Genomic DNA, 7,689 nt, shown 5'->3' with positions numbered 1-7,689 from the left:
TTCTTGAGCAAGCAGATAACTTGCAGGATCCCCCCTGGCTGAGTCTTTAAAGGTGTAATTAAGGATGAAGTGTTCTGAGTCTGGTGTGATTCACTGAGTTCTTGATTGTGCAAAGTGCTACACTGGTTGCTATGGGAGAATACTTATACCTTGGGTATGACCTTGAAGAAAATCCCATCTAATTTAGGAGACATGAGACATATAGATTAAAAATGATATAAATGGGACTGCAATGAGATTTGTAAGCGGTTTCTCATCATTCCGGCTGGCGTCTGTTCAGACGCAACTTCTCAAAGCCAGCCCCCTGGCCCTGCGCCCCCTAAAACAACAGCCTGCTGCCCTCCATGTCACCTTCGAGCTCTTTATCCTGTTCTGCGCTTGATGACATTTATCACTATCTGAAATTAAATTTTTGCTTGTTTACTCGAGACATGGTATCCACGAGGACATGGAATTTGTCTTGTTCATTGCCATATTCCTCACACCTAAAACAATGTTGGGCACATTTTAGGTGCTCATTCAATATTTGTTAAATGAATGAAGTGGATATCAACCAACTGAAATGGGCTACAATAACTTGGGTTGACGTAGTGTCTCCCACATTTGCCTGATAAGACTCACCTAGGCAGCTGTCAAAAAAATTCCCTGGAGATTCTGATTCAGTAAGCCTGGAGTGGGGCCCAGGAATCTGTGTTTTTAAGAAGCCTCCCAGGTGATTCTTTTACTGGGGCAGATGGCAAACTCAAGATTAATGCAGTGATAGACGGTGGGTGGGAAAGAAAAGTAAAGAGATGCGAGCAGGTTCCAGAGGCCAGGGGCTGCTCACTGGAAGCATCTGGGGGAGACTGAAAGAAATACTGATGGCACAGACACTACTCCAGGTCAGTGAAATTAGAATCTTGGGGGGCAGGGCTGGACTTGGGCCAGGTTTTAAAGGGCATCAGGTGATTCTTAGGCACAGCCAATGCTGAAAACCCTGTAAGATCTGCACAAATATTTTATAAGCACTCCAAGTATGTTGCCAGGCTGTGCTCCAGTGGCTTCCAGCTTCTTCTGTCCCACAGCTGGAATCCTTGAACCCCATAGACTAGAAGGGGCTTGTGTAGGGACTTATATAATAATGCAATTTGGGGAGAACTATAGTAGCTTTTTGCTATTTTTTTAAAAAAGCATTATTTATAGCAACCACTGAATATGTAATCTCTTGTACATCATAGCCAGAGCATAAAACACCTACAAGAATATTCTGATGATAAGAAAGCCAAGGCCCCCTGGGCATAGCCTGGATGGGCAGGGGTGAGTCATGGACAGCCAAATGCTATCCTTACAATAAAATGGGGGAAAGCATAGCAGAATCCTGAGCTTCTCTCGCAGGCCTGAAGACAGGTGGCCAAGGAAAGAGAGAGAAGGAGAAGGTGTGGGAAGAGTCTACCGAAGTGTTTCTCAGCCTGGCTGCATATTATAATCACCTGGGGATTTTAAGCAGTTAATGATGCCCAGCCTCATTCTCAAAGATTCTGCTGGAATGGGTACAGGAGTGTAGCGCAGTGCGTGTGTGTGTGTGTGGAGGGGGGGCAGCAGAGTTGTTAATCAGAGGTTTAGAGAGAAAGAGGGGAGCCTGGGTGATTTAATCCCCCTAAGAAGAGCAGCTATCATTTATTGAGCAATCACTACGGGGCAGCCACTGGGATGCCTACTGTACACAGGTTATCTCATTTAATCCTCACAAAAATTTGGGAGGGAGGTGCATTGGTGGCTCCATTAGCAGGCATGGAGTGAGGCCTCGGGAGGGTCACGAGGTTCCATTACTCGTGAGCGGTGGAGCCAGGACGGCAGCCCAAAGCCTGCGCTCATACCACTGTCCCATACTCTTCAACTAAGGCAGGGCCTGAAAAGAATGTCATTGAGGAGAAGGTTCTTGCGGTGGAGGTCACGTCTCGCCATTAAGTTGCTTGTTGTGCTGTGCTAGAACATCTTCCCCTTTACACTGAGCCTGCATGAAGCCTGCTCCACGACAGCTGGGGTGGGCGGTGTTTTGGGGAAAGTACCAGGTGGGGTGAGATGAGCACGAGGCAGAGGGATGTGGGAAGTGGTGAGAGCACCAATGGCTAAGAGCGATGCCCAGGGAGCTAGCTGACCAGCAGGCTGATGGACAGCTTCATAGAAAAGCAGCTACAGTGGGAAAACACAAGTCCCTTCTTGGGACAATGTAGAGAAACGGGGGTGGGGGCACTTAAAGTGGGGGAGGTAGTGGACTGTGCCCTATCAGCTGAGAGCTCAAGTCATTCCGCTTGGCTTCTACAGGACAAGGAGGTCCACAATTCTGCAGAGCTTGGGGCTCCCTGGGCTCGCATTACTACCCAGGAAGTCATTTGTGGTGCAGAGCCCTGCTCTTCCAAATTTGACTGCTTACTCTTTTATTTATCCTGGATATCTCCTTTTGCTTTCTTTTGGCTAAGAACCAACATTTCCCGAAACCTCTTCATTTCCATCACCAGCATTTTTACACAGAGAAACATAGTTACTGTTTTGTTCAGTCTCATTGTTTGCTGACAGTTAGTGTGTAGACAATAAGGAACAGAGAACAAAAGCCTGCCCTAAGGTGACGCTGCTGGGTGGCTGGCGGGGCTCATCCACCAGCTGGGGAACCCGCCTCACCACTTCCTTGCCTCCACTTTGAAGGACATGACCCAACTTCGTATCTCAGCCAAGCAGCCACACGTCACGGAACTTTAAGGTGTCTTGTAAAGATCTACAGACAGAAATGCTAACTGCTCTTACCTTTAGAAGTCCCACTGTTTACATTACAGCTCCAAATGTTTCCATCTTCTGTTTCCACTTTAAAGTCCCTGGCAAAGAAGCCTAAATGGAAGAATATGAATTTACGAACATGTCCAGGGAACTCAGAGGTTAACCGTGCAGCCTGTACTTGGGGCTTAAATTAAGACCGAGGCAGGTTGATTTGACATGGCCTCAAATTCTGTTCCTCTTATTTAGGTAGCAAGAGAATTAGGGACATGAGAATATTATGATCGAGTTTAAGCAGAAACTTACCATATTTCTTGGCTTTTAACATGTTTAAGAAAGACATGTCTCTGTTTTCCTTCTGTAAAATAGGCTTCAACAAAAATGATGAGAAGAAATTGTTGAGGGAGCCCAAAGAAACACATGTGGAGGGTATGTTCTGTTAGACCTCATGGTATTGAAAATCCAAAGGGACTTCAAAGCCAGGTCCTGTGGGCACACCCATCCATTTAGAAACAACAGGAGAGCTCCCTGTGAAAACTGAGTTTGAGCCATATCTCAGATGAGTAAACTTACTCATTCTTTATACCTGGAACTCTCTAGATTGAAAAGGAGAGAGCCCAAGAGCAGAGACCAATGTATTCATACCGAAACTCATCCAGTAAGACTCTGCGTTCTGTCTTTACCAACACCGGCTCCCTCAGACGGTGTAGGTGGAAGGACTCAAAGGGTCACCCAGCACTCAGAATGATGTTGACACTGTTTTAATCATTTAACAGGTATTTTCAGGCAGATACATTTGGTTGAGAAAGAGGAAATATATGGTACCTAACAGCATGGGTTCTGAAGCCAGATTGCCAGGTTTGAATCCCAACTCCACCACCTGGTAGCTGTGTGATTTTGGGCCGAGTGACTTCATCCTGTACCTCAGTTTCCCCATCTGTAAAACGGGGATTATAACATTTCCTATCTCACAGGGTGTGGTGAGGGTTAAATCAGGCGATGCGTTGAGAGTGCTTATAACAAGACTGGTATATATTAAGTGCTCAATAAATATTAGCTCTTACTCCACCCTGCACCCTCACACTTGGTTTTTTTTACTGGCAGTCTGGAGACTGTACTGCTGGCTACTCTCCTGCACACCGTGTGCACTTACTTCCCAGCCCCTCCAGGTAACCCCACTTCCCAGGCTATGACTGACTTAGGAACGGACAGATGGTACAATTCGGGCAGTGAGACACAATTTCCTGGGGTGCTGGTGGTGTTCTGGGAAGGTTGCTTCTCAAAAGACGTGCACTGCAAGAAAATGTTTCTTTTCTCCTTCTAATGATGCTGTTTCTGCCTGTAACAGCAGAGCCATCTTGGCACTGTAAAGGGAGCTGGAAGAAAGATGGAAACAATGATGACACTGTCAAGTTGAAGAATTAACCAACCCTGAAGCGCCTACCTCTGGACTTGTTATACAAAACAGTGAATTTTTCTTATTGCTTAAGCTATTTTGAGTAGGATTTTCTGTTATTGTACTTGAAAACACCCCACTGATTGATATTTCTGGAGCATGTATGTTCAGGATATTTGATAGGAAATACAAAGTGTAAAACCCTAAACCTGATCTTGACAGCTTTTTAGCTACTTGGGGGAGACAAGCCATGAAAAGAAAACTAATACCAAGGAGTACATTTTTTTTTTTTTTTTTTTAGATTTTATTTTACTTTTTCCTTTTTTTTCCCCAAAGCCTCCCGGTACATAGTTGTATATTCCTTGTTGTGGGTCCTTCTAGTTGTGGCATGTGGGACGATGCCTCAGCGTGGTTTGATGAGCAGTGTCATGTCCGCACGCAGGATTCGAACCAATGAAACACTGGGCCGCCTGCAGCAGAGCGCGCGAACTTAACCACTCGGCCACGGGGCCAGCCCCCCAAGCAGTAAATATTAAGTGCTTGGACCGGGATGGCCTGAGAAAGCAACACAGGTGGTCATATACGAGGAGAAGGCTCAAAGAACAAGGAAAACACAGATGGGCACAGGGCAGAGGGCACACTCTGGGTGGGGAACATTCCAGGTGCACACAAATACAGGGGGTAGTTGGGGATGGTATTAGTTTGCTAAAGCTGGCATAGCAAAATACCACAAACTGGGGAGCAGAAGCAACTGAACACTACTTCTCACAGTTCTGGAGGGTGGAAGTCCAAGATCAAGGAGGCAGGAGGCGTGATTTTGCTCTGAGGCCTCTCTCCTTGCTTTGCAGACGGCTGCCTTTCTGCTGTGTCCTTACGTGGTGTTTTTCCTGTGCACCTTGGTGTTCCTTTATGTGTCCAAATTTCTTCATTTAAAGGCACCAGATTAGGTTAGGACCCACCTTAATGGCCTCATTTTAACTTGATCACCTCTTTAAAGGCTGCATCTCCAAACAGTCACATTCGGAGGTCCTGAGGATTAGGACTCCAACTTAGGAATTTGGAGGGGGCACCATTCAGCCCATGACAGGGACAAGAAAGGAGAAGAAGAGTGAGTCAAAGGTTAGAGATGATTGGGAGATGCTGCTGGAAGGTTATGTTAGCACCAGAGAGTAGGGGCCTTGACTGCTGGGCCTACATTTCACTCTTGCAGCAGCAGGGAATTAAAAGAGACCTTTAAGAAGAACTTGGCGCAGTGTTGCAGGTTTTTATAAAGGCAAGAAGAGAGGGGAGAGAAATGGGATAGGGTTACTGTTGCACGGAGTCTAGACAGGCACTGATAAAGGACCGAACTCAGGAAAGGAACTCAAAGGGACTGAGTGAGACCGAGGAGAAAAGGACAAGATGTATGCTTGCACATTGCCAGCAATCAGGCCACTAGGAGCTTGGGCCATAATTCTTTTTCTCTCTTTTTTATTGTGGTAACATTGGTTTATAATATTATATAAATTTCAGGTGTACGTCATTATATTTCGATTTCTATGTAGATTACATCATGTTCAGGACCCAAAGACTGGTTACGATCCAGCACCACACACATGTGCCTAATCACCCCTTCGCTCTCCCCCCGCCCCCCTGCCCCTCTGGTAACCACCAATCCAATCTCCATCTCTATGTGTGTGTTTGTCATTGTTTTTATCTTCTACGTAGGAGTGAGATCACATGGTATTTGACTTTCTCCCTCTGACTTATTTCACTTAGCCTAATACCCTCAAGCTCCAGCCATGTTGTCAAGTGTTACAGGGAAGCATTGTTCTGTCATAACAGGACTGGGAGGCTGGGCCACTGGGGCTCCAGCTTCCTAACACTTAGGACTACCCGTCTGAAAGGGAAGAGGCTTCCTTGCTGGGTATGCAGTATTATCATCAGAGAGGTGTTCAAGAAGCTAGTTTTACAGAAAGGATGCAAATATCAGGTGGAAGATCGGATTATTAGATATTCTTGGAGGTCCCTTCTAGGGCTTAGGGTCAGAGGCTTGAGGGTTTTTCATTTAGTACCTAGAACAGGCAAAACATCTAGCAAACGCCCCAAATCGCCCAGTCTTCTCACGGGGTGCTCTGGGGGTAAGGCAGCTCTCTGGACCCTAACCTTGGTTGGAGTGGACCCTTTCTTGTTTAGTTTGGGCAATACTCGGCATGCCTCAAGGGCATTGGGGGTTACGTCAGTCATCAGTTGGTATACAAAATTTTAAATGGGCTTGGAAAATTAAGAATTTGATCACTAAAATGAAAACTTAGAATTCCAAGATTTCTTGTACTATAAACCTAGAATGTATGACTTCTATAAATTGTAATCACCAAACAAAATACCTGCTTTCTACATTATTCTTTTAAAAATCTTTTTTAAATTACAAAAGAACTGTGTGTCTATTTTTTTTAAGTTGAATGTAAACTGCAAAAGTACCTTCCACCCTCCCCAGTACGACGCCCTCAGGAAGAGGCAGTGCAAACAGTTCCATCGGTGGCATCCAGACCTTTCACTCCACATGCCCCACCGCACCCCCACCTCTACATACAGGTGCACACCTCATAGCTTATACAGTACACACGGTTTCTTTATATGGCTATATATATTATACATACTCTCAAAGGTATACGATTTTTATTTACTTAACACAACCACGATTTGTATTAAACATTGTCTAATAATTTGCATTTTTCCCTTACTTATATAATTTCTCATGTTAGTATGTGTATTTCCTAATGGTCCATGTTTTAAATGTCTCCTTCAATAATAAAAGCCAAACACACCACCTCACGTAGATTACTCAAGATTTAGAAAACTAGGGCAGTCCACAAAAACAATAATGGAATAATAAAATTCTTGTCAGTTCTCAAACATTACAACATGTAGGGTCATTCTATCCTGAACGTTTTCAACCAAGTCTCCAAGGAAGAAAGATAAAATGATGTAATATGTCTTTATACTTTCATTACTAGGCAAATCTTTCCAGGAGCTTTCTTTTCAGATACTTAAAGCTTTTATCTGAACAGAAAGAATGCACACACAGCACCAACTGCAAAAGTTCCCAAAGGGTACCTGTAGCTCAGTCTTCCTTTCCTCTCAGTACCCCCGCCCCATAATTCTTCTCCCCAGAGGCATCTGTTAACAAGTTTCTTGTATAATCTAAAGATATTTAAGATTCTATAAACTTAAAGTAAGAAAATATCAAAAAAGTAATGCCACACCTCTCTTCTCCCCAAAATTCTAGTACTTGCTAGAGCAATTTTTATTCCAATTTTGACTTCTCTACTCAAATGAGAGAGAAGAGATAGAATTAGGCTACAGAGTCAAAAAGCTTTATTTGGAAGCCTAGGGTGATGACAAATAAGTAAATAGGATGGCTATCAAAGGATTCAGACAGACCTTGAGAAAACCTATAAAGCTCTTGAATATAGCTTTTTTTTTTTTTGAGGAAGATTAGCCCTGAGCTAACTACTACCAATCCACCTCCTTTTTTCTGAGGAATACTGGCCCTGAGCTAACAT

This window comes from Equus caballus, chromosome 14 (genome assembly GCF_041296265.1).
Source record: "Equus caballus isolate H_3958 breed thoroughbred chromosome 14, TB-T2T, whole genome shotgun sequence".
NCBI classification, from domain to species: Eukaryota; Metazoa; Chordata; class Mammalia; order Perissodactyla; family Equidae; genus Equus; species Equus caballus.
This window is presented reverse-complemented; position numbering follows the sequence as displayed.